Source organism: Somniosus microcephalus, chromosome 5 (assembly GCF_052327205.1).
Source record: "Somniosus microcephalus isolate GS21.2 chromosome 5, FLI_Smic_1.0, whole genome shotgun sequence".
NCBI classification, from domain to species: Eukaryota; Metazoa; Chordata; class Chondrichthyes; order Squaliformes; family Somniosidae; genus Somniosus; species Somniosus microcephalus.
In genome coordinates, this window is record NC_140991.1 from 31,633,651 (window position 1) to 31,656,723 (window position 23,073).

The window sequence follows — 23,073 nt, forward strand, 5'->3', positions numbered from 1 at the left end:
TGGCAATCATGGCCAGACGGAGGAGGGCCAACAGGCGTCGGTACAGGAGACCTTACCGTCCCAGGGTTTTTCGACAACAGTTCTCATACATCAATATGTCTGAGGAGCAGTGTTTGAGAAGGCTGCAATTCAGCAAGCAGGTGGTCACTGAGCTCTGCCACCTCCTCCAGCCAGATCTGCAACCTCAACTGAGGAGCAGGACGTCTCTGTCGGTGGCAGTGAAGGTAACAGTGGCTCTCAACTTTTATGCCACCGGCTCCTTTCAATCTGCTACTGGGGACATTGCCAATATCTCCCAGTTCATGGTGCATTGCTGCATCCGTCAAGTCACAAATGCCCTCTTTAAAAGGAGACAAGAGTACATCTCTTTCCCGATGACCCCCGACAAGCAGCAAGATCGCGCAGCGGGCTTTGCAAGAATAGCGGGCTTCCCCATGGTGCAGGGCGCCATTGACTGCACCCATGTGGCTTTGCGGGCGCCGCAAGAGAATGCCGAGGATTTCCGCAACTGAAAGGGCTTCCATTCCTTGAACGTCCAGTTGGTCTGTGACCACAGACAGCTGATACTCGCTGTCAATGCCCAATTTCCAAGCAGCAGCCACGATGCCTTCATCCTGCACCAGACTTCTGTGGCAGACCTTTTTGAGGCCCCGCTTCACCCAGGAGGCTGGCTTCTCGGGGACAAGGGCTATCCTCTGTGCGCCTGGCTGATGACCCCGCTCCGTTCGGCGTGCTCAAGCAATGGTTCCACTGTCTGGACCACTCTGGAGGAGCCCTGCAGTACTCGCCTGAGCGAGTCTCCCACTTCGTTGTTGTGTGCTGCATGCTGCATAACCTGGCAATCCTCAGGACCCAGCCAATGCCAGCGGGCCTTGGAGCACCAGCAGAGGAGGAGGAGGAGGAGGAGGAGGAGGAGGAGCAGCAGCACCAAGACGGGAGGGAGGCACAAAGTGCAAGGGCCGTCCGTCAAAGGCTTATAGCAAGTCGCTTCTAGGCCCCCTCTGAGGGAATGGCTTCTGCCATTCAAAGGACCTGAATGGAACCATGCAGCAACCCCTAAGCCAGTCAAGGCAACAATGAGTGCCAAGAGCAAACATGCACATTTTGAATGAAGACACTTCTTTATTAACAAAACTGTGTATCCTTCCCGCATGACAAAGTAATAGAAAGAAACACACAAAGAAACAATCAATCACATAACTGGCTCTCACAACCTGGAGACAATGTCCAAAACAGTAACAAAAATATGACCACGATCCTCGGCCTTCAAAAAAACAATGAACCACATTTTGCCACACCTTCTACTTTTTGCCCTTCGAGGGTGATCTGCTTCCCTTGCGAAATTGCCCCCTTCCCACCCTGCAGCTCCTCCACACTGGGACCCCAGTGGCTGCAGCAAGGCTGGGGGAAGGCTGCTGAGTGGCAGAAACTGAGACTGCAGATGCCCTTGAGGGACGGCCTGGACCAGCTCTAGGCCTGGAGGGCCCGGCTGCTGACTGCTCCAACTCTGCATGGGCAGCAGCAGTCTGTACAACTGCAGTGGAGAAGTGACAGTGCTGGCAGCAGGAATGCTGTCATCTTGAGAGGACAGCAACTCCCTGCTTGACCGACACACTGGCACTCCGACGGTGCAGCACCTCAGCATGCGGAGCAATCTGCGGGAGCACAGATTGCTGGCCTACTGCGGCGCGGTGAGAGCCCTGGGGAAATCTGCCCGATCCAGTGAGGGTGGCAGCAGTTAGTGCTCGTGTGGCCTCTATCTGCGTCTGCATGAGACCAGCCACTGACTGCATTGCAGCACTTAGCATTTGCGTGGCAGATGCCTGTGCTGCATCGAAGTCCTGGACACTCCTTGCCAGTGACTCAATGGATTCGGGCATCCTTGCCACTGCAGCCATGAGCTCAGTGTGCCTTTGCTCCGCCTGGGTGCTCATTTCAGCGAGGAGCCACACCTCTTCTGCGCTCACTGTAGCAGGACTGGAGGCCATACTCTCCCTCCGGGGAGAAGGCCCCCGAGCTTCCCTACCCCCCTCGCGTTGCTGCAGCCCGCTGGGTCCTGGAGCTTCACCCTCATCAGACCATTCCCCCCCGCTCCCCTCCAGGGAAGGCATGTCCCCAGTATGGCCATGGGCTGCCTCGGCAGAGGGTTGCGCTGATGGTCCGGCTTCCTCTTCCTCCTCGCCTTCAGATTCACTCCCAGTGGCAGCTTGAGGGCCCATCTCCTCACCTGGTGAATCTGCATCTGAAAGCAAGGAGGTACAAGAGTGGCTTTAGCGTGAGGACAGGGTGGCAGCAAGGGAGAAATGAGTGCAGCGATGTACTGATTTGGATCGAGAGTGTCAAAGGATGCTGTTGTGAGGAACAAGTGGAAGGAGAGAGGTCAAAAAGGTGATGACCTTACCATTGCTGGCCCGAACGTGGTCGGCGTCTCCAGTGGCGATGGGGCCAAGCATCCGGCTTGCCACAATCCGGCGGACTCGCTGCTCCAGATCGGTCAGGGCTTGAAAGTGAGGCCGGCCTCCCCCGGTCCATTGCTGCTGTCTCCTATTATGTGCCAGCTTGCCCTGCAAGAAAAAGGACGGGGCCTGAGTAAAGATGCAGCCATGATCTTGGCTGAAATGCCCCCCATGGTGGAATAGCCCTTACTGTGTGCAGCCATGATCTTGGCTGAAATGCCTCCCATGGTGGAATAGCCCTTACTGTGTGCAGCCATGATCTTGGCTGAAATGCCTCCCATGGTGGAATAGCCCTTACTGTGTGCAGCCATGATCTTGGCTGAAATGCCTCCCATGGTGGAATAGCCCTTACTGTGTGCAGCCATGATCTTGGCTGAAATGCCTCCCATGGTGGAATAGCCCTTACTGTGTGCAGCCATGATCTTGGCTGAAATGCCTCCCATGGTCGAATAGCCCTTACTGTGTGCAAAGTGCTGAATGTGCATGTGAGTTTACTGAAAGGGCCAAAGGTGTTGGAGGAGTGCTGGGCATTGGGGCTTTCAAGGCCCTTTGGCCATAAAGCGAGGTCGAGATGGAGGGATGAAGAGGTTTCTGAAAAAGGGTACTCACCCTGATGACCTGAGTGAAGTCATTGAACTTCTTCCTGCATTGCACAGGGGCCCTAGGCACCATACTGCTGGAGGTCACTCTGTGAGCCACCTCCCTCCAAGCTTTTCGGTACTTGCTGGGCAGAGGCCTCCTGCCACTCTCCGGGTACAGGAGAGATCGCCTGCGTGCCACCGCGCCAACCAGAGCCTCCAAGGCCCCCTCGCTGAAACGCTGCGCTCGCTCCCTGGCCCTCTCCATGGTCCTTGGCTGCAGGATTTGGCAACAGGTCTGTCCAGGCCGAGATTCAGGGCTCCGATGCGCAGGGTGCGGCTGCAAATCAAGATCGGCCCTCCCCTTTAAGAGCTGACCGGCGCCAGCATGTCTGTGTGCAATCGCTAACTGACAGCACCTGCGCTGCGCCCGTCCTCTGAGTTAGCGCCTCGCTCCTCCGGCTTAGCGCCTTAAGAGAGTCGTGCAGCGCCTGATTTAACGCTGCAATCGGCACCAGGGGCGAAACAGACCAATTTCGCAGTAGGTGCCGATAATTTGCGCCGAGCACAAAAGCCGAGAATTGCGCCCCAAATGGGGCGATACCGAATTTCTCCAAGTATTTATTTAATTTCTCTGCCATTTCCTCATTCCCCATTATAAATTCTCCTGTCTCTGACTGTAAAGGACCTACATTTACCTTCGCCAGTCTTTTCCTTTTCACATACCTATAGAAGCTTTTACAATCCGTTTTTATATTTTTCGCTAGTTTGTGCTCATATTCCATTTTCCCTTTTTTTAAAATCAATTTCTTGGTCCCCCTTTGCTGATTTCTAAAAAGATCCCAATCCTCAAGCTGACCGCTTTTTCTGGCAACTTTATAAGCTTCCTCCTTTAACTTAATACTAGCTTTAATTTCTTTTGTTAGCCATGGTTGGATCACTTTTCCTTTTGGGTTTTTATGCCCTAGAGGAATATATGTTTGTTGCAAATTATGCATTATTTCCTTGAATGTTAGCCATTGTATGTCCACCTTCATACCTTTTAGTGTAGTCTCCCAATCTACCATGGCCAACTTGTCCCTCATACCCTTGTAGTTTCCTTTGTTTAGATTGAAGACCTTAGCTTCAGATTGGACTACATCACTCGCAAACTTAATGTAAAATTCAATCATATTATGGTCACTTGTCCCTGGTGCTGCTGGTGTTGGGGCTGATCATGGTGGGATTCTGAGGACCAAGGTGAGATAGTTTCAAATGCACCGATGCTGATGTAATAGATGGCAGGTGAAGTTGAGATGACAGAAGCAAATATGTCAATGGTCAGAGGTTGTTGCAATGAGGTGGCACTCGATAGAAAGTTTGCTCTAAACACTTGCAAGCTGCATAAAGCTCAATCTGTCTTCCAAATGCAGTAAGCAACAGTTTCTGAGCTTGGAAAGTGAACAGCTGTGAGATAGGAGCTTTTATAGCACATTTGCAGCTGTCAAATAATCAGATAATTCAATGCTGAATCCACTCATCACCTGCTGAGTTGACGTGATCCCCGAGCTGCGTATAACCCATGGGGGAACTCATAAAATTGAAAGGTAATCTTAAAATAGTATTTAAGTGCCTCTTAACAATCTCTTAATGATCTAAGTTGCCTCCCCAGTCCTGGTATCTGGGAGACTAGCGTGGAGACGGGTTGATAGCGGGTTCCCTACCTGCTGTCAAAATAAAATTCCCACCTGACTCGCCACTGATCGCGTTGGCTGACCCCTCGAAAAATTCCCTCCTGTGTGTCTCAGTGAGGATTCTTCAACCTGATTGGTTGAAGAGCCTCGCTGTTGCTTTGCCTGCTCACAGATGTCCTGTAGAGGGCGCCGTGCTGGATCAGATGCCCGATGACAGCAAGTCTGTGCTCAAAAGCCCGCAAAAAATGTTGTGGGCAGCTGTCAGCGAGGTGAAAGGCGAGCGCCGTTCCTTCACTGCCGACTGCAAAATCTGGGACAATGCTTCATAGAATCGTAGAATCATAGAGGGAAAAATTCGGTATCGCCCATTTTGGGGCGCTAATATCGGCCGGGCGCAAAGTTTAGCGCCCGGCGCTAATTATTGCCTCCGACCGCAAAATTAGCCTCTATCGCCCCTGGAAGTGATTTATGCGCTAAGTCAGGCGCTACACACCTCTCTTAAGGCACTAACGTCAGGGAGCGAGGCGTTACCTCAGAACGCTACTGAAGCTCAGGCGATGTCGGTTACCATGGAAACCAGACAGGCTGGCGCCGTCCAGTTCTTAAAGGGGAGGGGCCATCTTGCTGGCCAGCCACACCCTGCTCATTGCAGCCTTGAATCTCAGCCTGGAGAGACCTCTAAAGCAATTGTGTTGGAAGCACTAATGGACAGGCCCAGGGAAAGAGCTCGGCGCTTAGGAACCTCAAAAGTGGCGCTGAGGGCCCAAACTCCTTAGGACAGCGTTAAATCTCTCCAAACGTCTCTCTCCCTCTCAACCTGCGTGTACCAAAAATTTTGCCAACAAGAAAAAGCAGGAAGCGCCCGCCTTTAAATAACGCTCCCCCCAACCCCTTCCCAACTTGAAAACGTTCCCCTCTACCTGTCGTTCCTAGCGGCAGGCGCTAAGGCAGGGGGCACGACTCAATATCCGGTCCGGGGCGCTAGCGGGGCGTTGCACTGATCGAAATAAAAAGAGTGAACGAGAGGTAAAGGCCAGGCGTCAGGTATGTTAAGTCCTATCACACAGAGGCAGTTACTGGGCTTTAGGTGGACTTATTTCTTAATACAGCAACAATAACTTGGATTTATATAGCGCCTTTAATGTAGTAAAACATGTCGAGGCGCTTCACAGGAGCATTCTCAAGCAGAATTTGACAACGAGCCACATAAGGAGATATTAGGACAAGTGACCAGAAGCTTGGACAAAGAGGTAGGTTTTAAGGAGCATCTTGAAGGAGGGGAGAGAGGCGGAGAGGTTTCGGGAGGGAATTCCAGAGTTTAGGGCCTAAGCAGCTGAAAGCACGGCCACCAATGGTGGAGCGATTAAAATAAGGGATGCAGAAGAGGCCAGAATTGGAGGAGCGCAGCGATCTCGGAGGGTTGTAGGGCTGGAGCAGGCTACAGAGATAGGGAGGGGCGAGGCTATGAAGGGATTTGAAAACAAGGATGAGAATTTCTGATATTATATTACATTAGAATTTTAAATTGAGGCGTTGCTGGACCGGGAGCCAATGTAGGTCAGCGAGCAGAGGGGTGGTGGGTGATCGGGACTTGGTACGAGTTAGGACACGGGCAGCAGAGGGGTGATGGGTGAACGGGACTTGGTACGAGTTAGGACACGGGCAGCAGAGTTTTGGATGAGTTTATGGAGGGTGGAAGATGGGAGGCCAGCCGGGAGAGCGTCGGAATAGTCGAGTCTAGAGGGAACAAAGGCGTGGCTGAGGGTTTCAGCAGCGGAGAGCTGAGGCAGGGGCGGAGACTGGCGATGTTATGGAGTTGGAAGTAGGCGGTCTTGGTGATGGGGCAGATATGTGGTCGGAAGCTCATCTCGGGTTCAAATACGACACCAAGGTTGCGAACCGCCTGGTTCAGCCTCGGACAGTTGCCAAGGAGAGATTTGGAGCTGGTGGCTAGGGAATGGAGTTTGTGGCGGGGACCGAAGACAATGGCTTCCGTCTTCCCAATATTTAGTTGGAGGAAATTTCTGTTCATTTAGTACTGGATGTCGGACAAGCAGTGCGACAATTTAGAGACAGTGGAGCTAGAATAAGCTAGAAAGAGGTGTTCAAAGGGATTATCTCAATGTGACACTGAAAAGACGTTAAAAGCGTAAAAGGGCTTGAAAAGCTGAGTAAGATTGTACAAAGGCTTGGGAAAGGCAGCTCCAGAAATGGAGGGCAATGAACTGCAAAGTGGATGATAGAAAGAAGCAAGAAAATGGAGCAAATAGTTAAGTTCCAATGCTGCTAAACTCGATGTTCAGATCACAGTGCTGCACAGTAGGAATGCAAAGGGGGATTTGAAATGGCGAGTCACAGAGAGGGAAACGTCACACTCGCAGACAGAGCAGAGTTGGTCAGCAAAACGGTCACCTGATTTACATTTGGTCTTCCCAATGTAAAGGAAACTGCATTATGTGCAGCCGATACAGTACATAGGACAGGTGGGGGTGTGGGGGGAGTACGGGATAATTGCTGACTCACAGGGCTAAAAATTCAGGGCATTAGCGCCACCCGTTGCTGCCAGATTCGGGGGGAAAAAATTGCTGGTGGCTGCAATGTTGCCTGCTGCCGGCGGGTCCCGCGGCGGCCGCCATTTTCGGTAGGCCGGCAGCGCTGCCATTGCCTGAGCTCGCCGAAAGTATTGTAATGAGTCGGAGCGTGACGTCAATCGGCGTGGAACGGCGAGTTGACGCCCGCTCATCCATTTTGGATTTTGCCGCTCCTTTTGCCGCCCTCTCTGAAGCACGCCCATGCGTGCAGCCGCTAAATGCGCCTCAGCAGCGCTAACATCTATGAGGAGTCTGGCAGCATCTGGCAGATTGTAGACGAGGATGGAGGCTGACAAGTGGGAAATACCTCAGATGGATGCCGGAACTTCAAACGCCTCCTTTGCCAAGGTTCTTCTTTTATACTTCCAATTTTTGCCCATGAATGGGGGTGTTGTGGGTGGGCAAGGGATGTTGGGGGTGGGCGAGGGGGGTTGGGGATGGGCGAGGGGTGTTGGGGGTGGGTGGGGTGTGTTGGGGGTGGGCGAGGGGTGTTGGGGTGGGCGAGGGGGGTTGGGGATGGGCGAGGGGTGTTGGGGTGGGTGAGGGGTGTTGGGGTGGGCGGGGGGTGTTGGGGGTGGGCGAGGGGGGTTGGGGATGGGCGAGGGGTGTTGCGGTGGGCGAGGGGTGTTGGGGGTGGGCAGGGGGTGTTGGGGGTGGGCGAGGGGAGTTGGGGTGGGCGAGGGGTGTTGGGGGTGGGCGAGGGGGGTTGGGGATGGGCGAGGGGTGTTGCGGTGGGCGAGGGGTGTTGGGGTGGGCGGGGGTGTTGGGGGTGGGATGTTGGGGGTGGGCGAGGGGGGTTGGGGGTGGGCGAGGGGTGTTGGGGGTGGGCGAGGGGGGTTGGGGATGGGCAAAGGGTGTTGCGGTGGGCGAGGGGTGTTGGGGTGGGTGGGGCGTGTTGGGGTGGGCGAGGGGTGTTGGGGGTGGGCGAGGGGAGTTGGGGTGGGCGAGGGGTGTTGGGGTGGGCGAGGGGTGTTGGGGGTGGGCGAGGGGTGTTGGGGGTGGGCGAGGGGGGTTGGGGTGGGTGAGGGGTGTTGGGGGTGGGCGAGGGGTGTTGGGGGTGGGCGAGGGGTGTTGGGAGTGGGCGAGGGGTGTTGGGAGTGGGCGAGGGGTGTTGGGGGTGGGCGAGGGGGGTTGGGGTGGGCGGGGGGTGTTGGGGGTGGGCGAGGGGTGTTGGGGGTGGGCGAGGGGTGTTGGGGTGGGCGAGGGGGGTTGGGGTGGGCGAGGGGTGTTGGGGGTGGGCGAGGGGTGTTGGGGGTGGGCGAGGGGTGTTGGGGTGGGCGAGGGGGGTTGGGGTGGGCGAGGGGTGTTGGGGGTGGGCGAGGGGTGTTGGGGTGGGCGAGGGGGGTTGGGGGTGGGCGAGGGGGGTTGGGGGTGGGCGAGGGGCATTGCGGGTGGGCGAGGGGGGTTGGGGGTGGGCGAGGGGGGTTGGGGGTGGGCGAGGGGGGTTGAGGTGGGCGAGGGGGGTTGGGGATGGGCGAGGGGTGTTGGGGTGGGCGAGGGGGGTTGGGGATGGGCGAGGGGGGTTGGGGGTGGGCGAGGGGGGTTGGGGGTGGGCGAGAGGGGTTGGGGGTGGTCGAGGGGTGTTCGGGGTAGGCGAGGGGTGTTGGGGATGGGCGAGGGGGGTTGGGGGTGGGCGAGGGGAGTTGGGGTGGGCGAGGGGTGTTGGGGATGGGCGGGGGCTGTTGGGGATGGGCGGCGGGTGGGTGGGGGGTGTTGGGGATGGGCGGGGGGGGGTTGGGGGTGGGCGGGGGGTGGGCGGGGGGTGTTGGGGATGGGCGGGGGGTGGGCGGGGGGTGTTGGGGATGGGCGGGGGGTGGGTGGGGGGTGTTGGGGATGGGCGGGGGGGGTTGGGGGTGGGCGGGTGGTGTTGGGGATGGGCGGGGGGTGGGTGGGGGGGTTGGGGGTGGGCGGTGGGGGGGCTGGGCGAGGGGTGTTGGGGATGGGCGGGGGGTGTTGGGGATGGGCGGGGGGTGGGCGAGGGGTGTTGGGGATGGGCGGGGGGTGGGTGAGGGGGGTTGGGGATGGGCGTGGGGTGGGTGGGGGTGGTTGGGGGGTGTTGGGGATGGGCGAGGGGTGTTGGGGATGGGCAGGGGGGGTTGGGGGTGGGCGGGGGTGTTGGGGTGAGCGGGTGTTGGGGTTGGGCGAGGGGTGGTTGCATTTTCTGGTGGATTTCCGGGAGTTCTGCAGTATTTGTGGGTCAGTCAATCAATGGGTGGAACTTTATAGAACAAGCTCTTAGTTCAGAACTGAACACTTGTGTACAAACCTGGAAATCCTGCGGCGGATTCCCAGCAAATAAAAAAATTAATTCCTAAAGAGCGTCAAAGAATTGCCTATAACTCTATTGTAACATTTGAAGATCATCTCTGATAAGATCTCTTTTATCTTTATGATGATAGTGTCACCTGAACACCACCCCCCTGAGCAAACCTGGACTCAACTGCTTAAGATTTTAACGAATTATAATTAATTTATTCAAAATTCCATAACCAAATTATTTATCAAGTAAGTGTTTAGTGTCGAGTGTGCAAGACCCACTCAAAGCTGACACGGTTGCTACACATTTAAACACTTTCAAGAGTGACCATTGGGGAAAGATTAGTGTTTCAGGGAACGCAGAAGAATTCGTTTCATGAACTATTAAAAAAATCAACAAACATCGGGTAATATTGTTGTAGCAAGTACGGCAACTGTTCCGTACACAGCCCACAGGTTCGCTCCTTTCTTACCTGTTCTCCTTCACTGCAAGCGGGAGACAGATGCCACCTTCGTCTACTTGCTGAGCTCAGCGCTGGAAAGAGCGCGTTACACCTCAAAATCGACGCTACGCTGAGATTAATTAGCAGGCGGCACCAAGATACCGGCGCTGCCCGCGCTCTCTTGGCGGACGGCTGTTTGCCTTGGCATTACCGGCAGACTCCGAGCGTTCTCGAATTTTTAGCCCACAGAGTTTAGAACCACACTTGGAAGGAATAAATGATGTGAGGCTCTGTCTGCTCTTCCTTGATTGGAAAATCAGGCACGGAGGTCAGTGCAGCTGATTCACAAAGAGCCCGAATCATGCAATGATAATATCTCATTGGATGTTGACAAACAGGTAACTTTTTTTGGAAAGGAAGAACTTGCATTAATATAGCACTATTCGTGAATTCAGGACATCCCAATGAAGCACTATTTTGGAGTGTAGTCATTGTTGTAATGTGGGAAATGCAGCAGCCAATTTGCACACAGCAAGCTCCCACAAACAGCAATGTGATAATGACCAGATAATCTGTTTTAGTGATGAATATTAGCCAGGACACCAGAACTCTCCTGCTCTTTTTTGAAATAGTGCCATGGGATCTTCTACATCCACCTGAGAGCAGATGGAGCCTCGGTTTAACGTCTCACCCGAAAGACGGCACCTCCGACAGTGCAGCACTCCCTCAGCACTGCACTGGAGTGTCAGCCTAGATTTTTGTGCTCAAGTCTCTAGAGTGGGACTGTGAACCCACAACCATTCTGATTCAGAGGTGTGAGTGCTACCCACTGAGCCACGGCCGACACTGTTTGCACTGAAATCTGCACCTGTGGAGGTGCTAAAAATTCTTTCGAGTGCTATTAGACCTCCCAAGGCATCACTCACAGTAAGTCAGGGGATACACTCCTTCAGAAGGTGGGTCCGCTTTGCTCCAATAGCAACACCTCCTCTCCTTCCCAGCAGATCCACGGATGCCTCCCGCCCGCAATAGGGTTTCATCTCTCTCTATCTCTTTCTCTCTCTCTCTCTCTCTCTCTCTGTCTGTCTCGGGGTAATTTTGACATTGAGTGAAGTCAATGGAAATGAAAATGGGGAGAGAAGTATAACGGGTGGCTGAATCGGTATCAGCTGATTTACACCATCACCCAAAGTCACAATGACCCCCTCTCTCCTCTCTTACACACGTCTATAGGGCTGATTCCCCAGTAGTGGATATGAGAGTAACTGTCATGGCAGCTTTTTTTTTTCCATCTGGAATGTGTTTATTTGGATTTTTTTCTTTGGGAGGACGAGGGAGAAGAAAATTGAGAGATTGTGTCGATAACAAACCTGACGTACACCATGAGAAACAGGGTAGGTAACCATACAGACTGGCCCCGAATGCCAAATAGTTTGTCCTGTTTTGGCTATTTTATTTTGTTGCACTGTGGTTGTGGGCTTCATTCTCCTTGTTCGATTTTCAGGAGTGCGTGAGCTGCAGTCAGCAACTTAAGAATGTTTGAAAATGTATTAACCAGTAACGTTCGCTGCAATTATTAGGAGTTATTAACATTGCTGAAAATGGCTGCAGAAGTTTATTGTTGCTAATGACTCGTTGGGGGGAGGCGGTGAGTCATAGAGTCATATCGGCTCAGAAGAAGGCCATTCGGCCTATCGAGTCCGTGCCAGCTCTCTGCAGCGCAATCCAGTCAGTCCCATGCCCCCGCTCTAGTCCCGTAGCCCTGCAAGTTTATATCCCTCAAGTGCCTATCCAGTCTCCCCTTGAAAACACTGAGTGTCTCCGCTTCCACCACTTCCATCGGCAGCGAGTTCCAGGTCCTCACCACTCGCTGCGTAAATTTTTTTTCCCTCACATCCCCCCTATATCTCTTGCCCAGAACCTTAAATCTGTGTCCCCTAGTCCTTATACCATCAACTAGTAGGAACAGCCTTTCCCCGTCTAGCCTATCCAAACCTGTCATAATCTCGTACACCTCTATCAAACCATCCCTCAACCTTCTTTGCTCTAATGAAAAAAAATCTAGCTTCTCCAACCTGTCCTTGTAGCTAAGATCCCCCATCCCCAGAACCATTCTGGTAAATCTCCTCTGCACCCTCTCAAGGGCCTTCACATCCTTCCTAAAGTGTGGTGACCAGAACTGGACGCAATACTCCAGTTGTGGCCTAACCAACGCTTTATAAAGCAACTTTTGAAACATTGGGGAGACCAAACGCAGATTGGGTAACCGCTTTGCAGAACACCTCCGTTCAGTCCGTAAGGGTGACCCCGAGCTTCCGGTCGCCTGTCATTTTAATTCACCACCCCATTCCCACTCAGACCTCACCGCCCTCGGGCTCTTGCATTGTTCCACGGAAGCTCAGTGTAAGCTTGAGGAACAGCACCTCATCTTCCGATTAGGCACTTTACAGCCTTCCGGACTCAATATCGAGTTCAACAATTTCAGATCATTACCTCGGCCCCTATTACATTTTTATATATATTTTTTATCCACACCTTTGTTTTGTGCCCTTCCCCCTTTTTTTCTCTCCCACATGGCAGCTGTCTCTCATTCTGCCAGTGCATTTCACACCTAATCTAGAGCCGTCTTTTGTCTCCACTAGTCCTATCACCATCTCGTCTGGTTTTGAATACCTCTTAATGTCTCTTCACTTCTCTTTTGTTCTTTCACCCCCATTTCCCAGCCCCCAAACTGGCCTTTTAATCTGTTTCATTTCCTGTGTTTTTTCAGTCCTGACGAAGGGTTTCGACCCGAAACGTTGACTCTATATCTCTCTCCACGGATGAGTTTTTCCAGCATTTTCTGTTGTTATTTTGAAAAATGTTACCCTTTTACTAATCGGTGAGGAAAGCTTTAAAATATTTAAACAGCGACTTGTCTGTGCACCTTATTGATTAATGCAGGGCTTAATGAAACATCGGCTCTGCCTCACCTTGAACCAAACGTTATTGCTGCGTGCATTCCTTTCCGATAGTGCAGACATTCTCATTCATTTTTGCTTAAGGGGTACTTCAATTTGACTAAACAGCATTCTTAACCGTCTCATCGAGCAGTTGCCTTAAGGACAGAACCTCTTATAAAAGGAATGGTGATGTGCTGACATTAATCAATGTTAGAGCATGTCAGTGTGAATTCAAATAACTATGCAAAAACACAGAAGTGAGATGAGGAGAATTTCTGTTATTCAGCGAGTTGTTACGATCTGGAACACACTGCTCGCGAAGGGAGGTAGAAGCAGATTCGATAGCAACTTTCAAAAAGGGAATTGGATATATATTTGAAAAGGAAAAATTTGCGGTGGGGGGGGGAGTGGGACTAATTGGACAGCTCTACCAAAGAGCCGGCACAGGCACGATGGGCCGAACGGCCTCCTTCTGTGCTGTATGATTCTATGATTTTTGAGTGAAAGTACGCATCATTTTGAGCAACGTGGGGTTTGTTATTTTATTGACCACTTACTGCCAATCAGTAAATGAAACTTTAGATGTAAATAGTTAGGGGTGGGGATGGGCAATTGGTCTGGGGGGCGGGCGCAAAATGGGCGATAGGAACTCGGCAGCTGTTTTACACCCCGCCTGATACTCCTTTTCATTGACTTCAGTGGAAAAGTCAATTGGACAGAATGTAAAATGGCCTGGCGATTCGCTGTTGCCCATTTTGCATTACCCCTCCAAGACCAATTTCATCCCTAGTACTGCTAAGGATGATCTCCATTCCACATTGTGCACTATGGATTTAACACAGCAATAAATTCTACTGGTAAATTAACAACATCAATCCAGCTAATTAATAGGAGGTTGGTTGCATTAACTTCAATTAGTTGATTGTTTCCTAATATTATCAACTCATCACAATTAATGCAGTCATACCATCGTTATACTTCGAACACAGGCACAAGGTGTGTTTTCAGGTCACAGCAGTCCACCATTATTCTCTGAGGAGAGGCAGGTAGAATGGGCGATGCATGAGTAAAGAGTACAGAGGGTTTCCCGAGAAGGTCATACCCAGAGCTGAAAGGTGGAGCGAGCGGAGGACGCATTAGTCTCCGCATCTTAGGGCGCATGCAGCAGCTCGCCAAGGCTTCTTTGACAGCACCTCCCAAACCTGCGACCTCCACCACCTAGAAGGACAAGGGCAGCAGGTGCATAGGAAACCACCACCTCCAAGTTCCCCTCCAACTCACACACCATCCTGACTTGGAAATATATCGCCGTTCCTTTCATCATCGCTGGGTCAAAGTCCTGGAACTCCCTCCCTAACAGCACTGTGGGAGTACCTTCACCACACAGACTGCAGCGGTTCAAGAAGTCGGCTCACCAACATCTTCTCAAGGGCAATCAGGGATGGGCAATAACTGCTGTCCTTGACAGCGATGCCCACATCCCGTGAATGAATTTTAAAAATGTGTCATTTTCTGAAGGGTGACGGGTAACAAGGTTTATACTGACAAGGAAGGACATGCCGGGTATAGTCAAAGGGTCGGCTTCAGATCTAGATGGTCTCTCTGCTACTGGCAATGAAAAGGGCTTCCACAGGGCACTGGAGAAGAGCACAGAGGTTTCTACACAAGGAGGTGTGACCACCTGCAATAAGGGGAGCGGGGGGGGGGGGCAGTGGGGGTGTGGTGGTGGGTGACAAGTGCACTGTTCCGAAGGGCTGGCAAGTTCATTCATTGTTCTGAACGTGCAATAATTGGGTGCGCGATAATTCTCTTTTTGACATTGCATGGGATTTTTTTCTTGTGCAGGCTGCTGGATGTGGTGGGTTATCGCCACATTGCAAAATGGAGACTGTGGCCCCGATATTTACGGGGAGGGTGCGGGGGAGCATGGTAGCGCGGGGGTCCTCTTCTTCTTCTCTCGTATGGTAGTAGCAAAGCAAATCAAATGTCAGTATCCAAGTCAGACATCCAGGCCAAAGCTTCCTGTGTAACCGTGTGGATGTCTCATAGGCTGCCTGCAAATTTCCTCCGAGGGGCCGTGCTCAATGATGCGCTCCAGGGTCGCGGAGGTCCTGCTGAATTTAACGGCGGGGACTTCATTAGAATTTTTTTCTTCTGTTGCCCGCCCGGCAGCCGAACAAATTGATAGGCTGGCAGGCTGCCGAGCGGGCAAACCAGCGGCAGGAGGCGGCAGCCGGGGACCCCTTGGGGGGCGGGCCCCAAAAATCAGAGTCTCGGAGCAGGCTGTAGATCGGGGGGTTTTTGAGGGGGGCGGGAGTTGGTGGTCTCGGCGGGGAGAGAGAGGCTATGATCGGCCCGGGGGCGGTGGAGCACTCCTGCTCCTCCTGGCCCACAAGGAGTGCCAGGAAAAGCACTAACCTTGTGGAGCCGGCGGCTCCTGCCTCCCTTTGGCTGCCGTGTTTCCCCGAGCCCTGGCCGCCATCAGTTAAATTTAAACCAGGCTCCCAATTGCACGGTGGAAGCCTGATTTACATATGTTAATGAGCGCCTCGCCTCGCCAAGACGGGATACTTGCATGGCCCGAAATCCACCGCCGTAAAAATGACAACGGGCGTGTACGGGGTGGGTTAGGGACACGCTCCCCGTTTTTTAAATGTTTAACCCCTTCCTGACCAACATACACATTTTAAGGGAGGGGTTAATATCGAGGCCTGTGAATCATTTAACCGTCAATGGCTGAATGATATATAGGGAATGTCAAAAATAAAATAACTAGATAAGGAGTATCGGGAGGCGATTTTAACCCTACCTGCCCAACAGAAACCGGGCGAGTGGGCAGTTAAAATCGAATGGGTGTCTTGCACACTGCTGTCCTGCCTGGATCCTGCCATCTTGAACTTTAACCCGCTCTTCTGAGCCAAGGAGAGGCTCCACGATTTCAATTCACCGTTCCATTCCCTCTCAGACCTCACCGTCTGCGGCCTCTTGCATTGTTCCACGGAAGCTCAGCGTAAACTCGAGGAACAGCACCTCATCTTCCGATTAGGCACTTTACAGCCTTCCGGACTCAACATCGAGTTCAACAACTTCAGATCATAACCTCGGCCCCTATTATATTTTTATATTTTTTATCCACACTTTTGGTTTGTGACATTTCCTTTTTTTTTCTCTCTCCCCCACATGGCAGCTGTCTCTCACTCTGCCAGCGCATTTCACACTTCATTTAGAGCCATTGTCTGTTTCTTTACCTGTCCTATTACCATCTCGTCTCACCACCTTGAATATCTCTTAATGTCTCTTCTTTCATTCCCTCCCCCATTTCCCAGCCCCCAAACTGCCTTTTGTTTCATTTCCTGCCTTTTCTCTCAGTTCTGTAGAAGGGTTTCGACCCGAAACGTTGACTCTATTTCTCTCTCCGTGGATGTTGCCTGGCCTGCTGAGTTTTTCCAACATTTTCTGTTGTTATTTCGGATTTCCAGCATCCGCAGTATTTTGCTACCATTTTAGGTAAGTTGTTTTACTTTCCTTGTAGGGGTCAGGGTGAGGCTCCCGCTTCGACCCTCCCGCGAGTCCCTCACAAACCCCCCACACCACCCTCCCTGCGGCCTACCTTCTTGCCCTCAAGCCTTCCTTTGGTGTTGGTCAGCAGCCTCCTGCCGCCCAGACCTTCACTCCCGCCGGCCGGCAGCTGCTACTGTCTGCCCATTGACAGCAGTCGTTAGCTAACTCAGCACAGAGCAAGGATCACACGCCGGAACTTCTAGGCTGCACGGGTCAGTAAAGTCTGACCCCATATGGCTGCTGGGGGTGGGAGTCACCACAGTTTGTTTTTATCAGAATAACAACCTCTTGTTGGTGTGGCTTGGTGCTTTCAGAGTGTTTACATTAATCATGAGTGTTATCATTACCGCTGGTGTTAATGAATGTTATCATATCCCTCAAGCAACATCATTAAAATCAGATTATCTGCTCATCATCACATGAGGGATTTTGCTGAGCGCAAATTGGCTACCGCGTTTCCTACATTACAACAGTGACTACACTTCAAAAAGTACTTCATTGGCTGTAAAGTGCTTTGGGACATCCTGAGGTCGTGAAAGGCGCTATATAAATACAAGTTTTCCTTTTAAGTCTTTTTTAATCCCCCCAGCTGACATAGCATAGAAACATAGAAGATAGGAGCAGGAGTAGGCCATTCAGCCCCTCGAGCCTGCTCCGCCATTCAATGAGATCATGGCTGATCATCCAAATTCAGTACCCTGCCCCTGCCTTCTCCCCATATCCCTTGATCCCTTTAGCCTCAAGAAATATATCTAACTCCTTCTTGAATATATTTAATGAATTGGCCTCTACTGCCTTCTGTGGTAGAGAATTCCACAGGTTCACCACTCTCTGGGTGAAGAAATCCCTCCTCATCTCAGTCCTAAATGGCTAACCCCTTATCCTTAGACTGTGACCCCTGGTTCTGGACTCCCCCACCATCGGGAACATCCTTCCTGCATCTAGTCTGTCTAGTCCTGTTAGGGTGTGGAGATGCTGGAGTTGGACTGGGGTGGACAAATGTAAGCACGGTGGCATAGTGGTTAGCACTATTGCCTCACAGCGCCAGGGACCCGGGTTCGAATCCGGCCTCGGGTGACTGTCTGTGTGGAGTTTGCACATTCTCCCCGTGTTTGCGTGGGTTTCCTCCGGGTGCTCCGGTTTCCTCCCACAGTCCAAAGATGTGCGGGTTAGGTTGATTGGCTATGATAAATTGACCCTTAGGGTTAGGGGGATTAAATACGTGGGGTTACAGGGATAGGGTGGGACATGTGTTGGTGTAGGGGTTACGGGGATTGGGTGGGATATGTGTCGGTGCAGGCTCGATGGGCCGAAATGGCCTCTATCTGCACTGTGGGGTTTCTGTGATTCTGTGAACACCCGGTTATAGACCAACAGTTTTATTTGAAATCACAAGCTTTCGGAGCACTGCGCTCCGAAAGCTTGTGATTTCAAATAAAACTGTTGGACTATAACCTGGTGTTGTGTGACTTCTTACATTAGTCCTGTTAGAATATTATAAGTTTCAATGAGATCCCCTCTCATTCTCCTAAACTCTAGCTAATATAAGCCTAATCGACCCAATCTCTCTTCATACGTCATTCCTGCCATCCCAGGTGTCAGTCTGGTGAATCTTCGCTGCACTCCCTCCATGGCAAGAACATCCTTCCTCAGATAAGGTGACCAAAACTGCACACAATACTCAAGGTGTGGTCTCACCAAGGCCCTGTACAACTGCAGCAAGATATCCTTGCTCCTGTACTCGAAACCTCTCGCTATGAAGGCCAACATACCATTTGCCTTCTTAACCGCCTGCTGCACCTGCATGCTTACCTTCAGCGACTGGTGCACAAGGACACCCAGGTCTCGTTGCACTTCCCCTTTTCCCAATCTATTGCCGTTCAGATAATAATCTGTCTTCCTGTTTTTGCCACCAAAGTGGATAACCTCGCATTTATCCACATTATACTGCATCTGCCATGCATCTGCCCAATCACCCAACCTGTCCAAATCATACTGGAGTTTCTCGGCATTCTCCTCACAGCACACACGCCCACCCAGCTTTGTGTCGTCTGCAAACTTGGAGATATTACATCTAGTTCTCTCGTCTATATCATTAATATATATTGTGAATAGCTGGGGTCCTAGCACCGATCCCTGAGGTACCCCATAAGCGGCCCCTTGTGACGAGGGACTTCTTATTATATATAAAAATATATTTTCGCCTCATCAACTTCAATGGTCGAAACCTCAATCCCGGCCTGGACCACCGCCCCGCATGCCCCCGCACTGTGGGCCCTGCCCGTGAGGTGTGCCCTGCCTCTCCATTCATACCCGTGCCTACCCTGCGCCAGGTCCTGTCTGAGGGCCGGGCGTGGGTGCTCCTAACTTAGGGACTCTCTGCCCCTGGCCCTGCCTCCTTGTATTAATGGGCAATGTAGGGTACAGGCACAGGCTGCGCCACCACAAAGGCCAATCCCATAACGCTCGCCCCGCAGTGAGGACCCAGCGAAACCTATTGTCCCACCAAGGTTTGCCTCAGTTCCGAGGAATTCTCACAGCGGGCATCTGCCGGAATGGCCGCAGGTCTTTGCCCCCTCCTCATTTCCAAGCAGTGGTCCCCCTCTCCTCCACCAGTCAGCCTCCTAATCAGTATGGGCAGGATGATGTGAGCAGACTTTCATCTGTTAATACCAACCATCAATCTGTCATTCGATTCTCTGCTTCACGCTCATTAACACATCATCTTGAGGAACAGTAATGAAGGCAATGGAGGCCATCACTCACTTTTGAAGCATGCGCTGACACAGGCAATTTTGTCAACACCATCACCCATAAGGGAAGGAACCGTCCAAAATGTTAAGCCGAAAGTAATCTTTTCCTTGATATATTTAGACGTTTTCTCACAGTTTTACATTATTGAGATGTAAATGTCTAAGACTTTATTTCAGACTAGGTTCTACACAGGATGGCAACCTACCAACATCTCTCAGTTGTCACAGTTTGTTTGGCTGCAAAATAATCTTACAATTCTGGCTGGAGGTGGGGGGGTGGGGGGAGGCGGGGGGGTTGGGGGAGGCGGGGGGGTTGGGGGAGGCGGGGGAGTTTGGGGAGGCGGGGGGGTTGGGGGAAGGCGGGGGGGGTTGGGGGAGGTGGGGGGGTTGGGGGAGGCGGGGGGAGGTGGGGGAGGCGGGGGGGTGTGGGGGGAGGCGGGGGGGTTTGGGGGGAGGCGGGTGGCGTTGGGGAGAGGCGGGGGGTTGGGGGAAGGTGGGCGGGGTTGGGGGAGGGAGGTGGGGGAGGCGGGGGGTTGGGGGAGGCGGGGGGTTGGGGGAGGCGGGGGGGGTTGGGGGAGGCGGGGAGGTGGGTGGAGGTGCGGGGGTTGGGGGAGGGTTGGGGGAGGCGGGGGAGGCGGGGGGGTTGTGGGGGGAGGCGGGGGGGTGGGGGGAGGCGGGGGGTTTGGGGGAGGCAGGGGGGTTGGGGAAGGCGGGGGGGCTTGGGGGAGGCGGGCGGGTTGGGGGGAGGCGGGGAGGGTTGGGGAGGCGGGGGGCGTTGGGGGGAGGCGGGGGGGTTGTGGGAGGCGGGGGGGGTTGGGGGAGGCGGGGGAGGTGGGGGGAGGTGGGGGGTGTTGTGGGGAGGGTTGTGGGATGCGGGGGGGTTGTGGGGGGAGGCGGGGTGGTTGGGGGGAGGTGGGGGGGGTTGGGGGAAGGCGGGGGGGCTTGGGGGAGGTGGGGGGGTTGGGGGGAGGCGGGGGGCTTGGGGGAGGTGGGGGGGTTGGGGGAAGGCGGGGGGGCTTGGGGGAGGCGGGCGGGTTGGGGGGAGGCGGGGAGGGTTGGGGAGGCGGGGGGCGTTGGGGGGAGGCGGGGGGGTTGTGGGAGGCGGGGGGGGTTGGGGGAGGTGGGGGGAGGTGGGGGGTGTTGTGGGGAGGGTTGTGGGATGCGGGGGGGTTGTGGGGGGAGGCGGGGTGGTTGGGGGGAGGTGGGGGGGTTGGGGGGAGGCGGGGGGCTTGGGGGAGGCGGGGGGTGTTGGGGGGAGGCGGGGGGGGTTTGGGGGAGGCGGGGGGCTTGGGGGAGGCGGGGGGGTTGGGGGAAGGCGGGGGAGGCGGGGGGGTTGGGGGGAGGCGGGGGGTGGTTGGGGGGAGGCGGGGGGGGTTGGGGGAAGGCGGGGGGTGGTTAGGGGAGGCGGGGAGGGGTTGGGGGGAGGCGGGGGGCTTGGGGGAAGGCAGGGGGGTTGGGGAGGTGGGGAGGGGTTGGGGGGAGGCGGGGGGAGGGTTGGGGGAAGGCGGGGGGGGTTGGGGAGGCGGGGAGGGGTTGGGGGGAGGCGGGGGGAGGGTTAGGGGAGGCGTGGGGGGGGTTGAGGGGAGGCAGGGGGTGTTGGGGGAGGCGGGGGGGTGTTGGGGGAGGCGGGGTGAGGTGGGGGTGGCGGGGGGAGGTGGGGGGGTTGGGGGAGGCAGGGGGGTTGGGGAAGGCGGGGGGGCTTGGGGGAGGCGGGCGGGTTGGGGGGAGGCGGGGAGGGTTGGGGAGGCGGGGGGCGTTGGGGGGAGGCGGGGGGGTTGTGGGAGGCGGGGGGGGTTGGGGGAGGCGGGGGAGGTGGGGGGAGGTGGGGGGTGTTGTGGGGAGGGTTGTGGGATGCGGGGGGGTTGTGGGGGGAGGCGGGGTGGTTGGGGGGAGGTGGGGGGGGTTGGGGGAAGGCGGGGGGGCTTGGGGGAGGTGGGGGGGTTGGGGGGAGGCGGGGGGCTTGGGGGAGGCGGGGGGTGTTGGGGGGAGGCGGGGGGGGTTTGGGGGAGGCGGGGGGCTTGGGGGAGGCGGGGAGGGTTGGGGAGGCGGGGGGCGTTGGGGGGAGGCGGGGGGGTTGTGGGAGGCGGGGGGGGTTGGGGGAGGTGGGGGGAGGTGGGGGGTGTTGTGGGGAGGGTTGTGGGATGCGGGGGGGTTGTGGGGGGAGGCGGCGTGGTTGGGGGGAGGTGGGGGGGTTGGGGGGAGGCGGGGTGTTGGGGGGAGGCGGGGGGTGTTGGGGGGAGGCGGGGGGGGGTTTGGGGGAGGCGGGGGGCTTGGGGGAGGCGGGGGGGTTGGGGGAAGGCGGGGGAGGCGGGGGGGTTGGGGGGAGGCGGGGGGTGGTTGGGGGGAGGCGGGGGGGGTTGGGGGAAGGCGGGGGGTGGTTAGGGGAGGCGGGGAGGGGTTGGGGGGAGGCGGGGGGCTTGGGGGAAGGCAGGGGGGTTGGGGAGGTGGGGAGGGGTTGGGGGGAGGCGGGGGGAGGGTTGGGGGAAGGCGGGGGGGGTTGGGGAGGCGGGGAGGGGTTGGGGGGAGGCGGGGGGAGGGTTAGGGGAGGCGTGGGGGGGGTTGAGGGGAGGCAGGGGGTGTTGGGGGAGGCGGGGGGGTGTTGGGGGAGGCGGGGTGAGGTGGGGGTGGCGGGGGGAGGCGGGGGGGTTGGGGGAGGCAGGGGGGTTGGGGAAGGCGGGGGGGCTTGGGGGAGGCGGGCGGGTTGGGGGGAGGCGGGGAGGGTTGGGGAGGCGGGGGGCGTTGGGGGAGGCGGGGGAGGTGGGGGGAGGTGGGGGGTGTTGTGGGGAGGGTTGTGGGATGCGGGGGGGTTGTGGGGGGAGGCGGGGTGGTTGGGGGGAGGTGGGGGGGTTGGGGGAAGGCGGGGGGGCTTGGGGGAGGTGGGGGGTTTGGGGGGAGGCGGGGGGCTTGGGGGAGGCGGGGGGTGTTGGGGGGAGGCGGGGGGGGTTTGGGGGAGGCGGGGGGCTTGGGGGAGGCGGGGGGGTTGGGGGAAGGCGGGGGAGGCGGGGGGGTTGGGGGGAGGCGGGGGGTGGTTGGGGGGAGGCGGGGGGGGGTTGGGGGAAGGCGGGGGGTGGTTAGGGGAGGCGGGGAGGGGTTGGGGGGAGGCGGGGGGCTTGGGGGAAGGCAGGGGGGTTGGGGAGGTGGGGAGGGGTTGGGGGAGGCGGGGGGAGGGTTGGGGGAAGGCGGGGGGGGTTGGGGAGGCGGGGAGGGGTTGGGGGGAGGCGGGGGGAGGGTTGGGGGAGGCGTGGGGGGGTTGAGGGGAGGCAGGGGGTGTTGGGGGAGGCGGGGTGAGGTGGGGGTGGCGGGGGGAGGCGGGGGTTTTGGGGGAGGCGGGGGAGGCGGGGGGGTTTGGGGAGGCGGGGGGAGGCGGGGGATGCGGGGGGGGGTTGGGGGAGGCGGGGCGGTTTGGGGGAGGCGGGGCGAGGTGGGGGAGGCGGGGGGAGGCGGGGGAGGCGGGGGGAGGTGGGGGGGTTGGGGGAGGCAGGGGGGTTGGGGGAGGCGGGGGGAGGTGGGGGAGGTGGGGGGGTTCGGGGAGGTGGGGGGTGTTGGGGGGTTGGGGGGAGGTGAGGTTGGGGGTTGGGGGAGGCGGGGAGGCGGGGGGGTGTTGGGGGAGGCGGTGGGGGGTTTGGGAAGGCGGGGGGAGGTGGGGAGGCGGGGGGAGGCGGGGGATGCGGGGGGGGTTGGGGGAGGCGGGGGAGTTTGGGGGAGGCGGGGTGAGGTGGGGGAGGCGGGGGGAGGCGGGGGAGGCGGGAGGGGTTGGGGGAGGTGGGGAGAGGTTGGGGAGGTGGGGGAGGCGGGGGAGGCGGGGAGGCGGGAGGGGTTG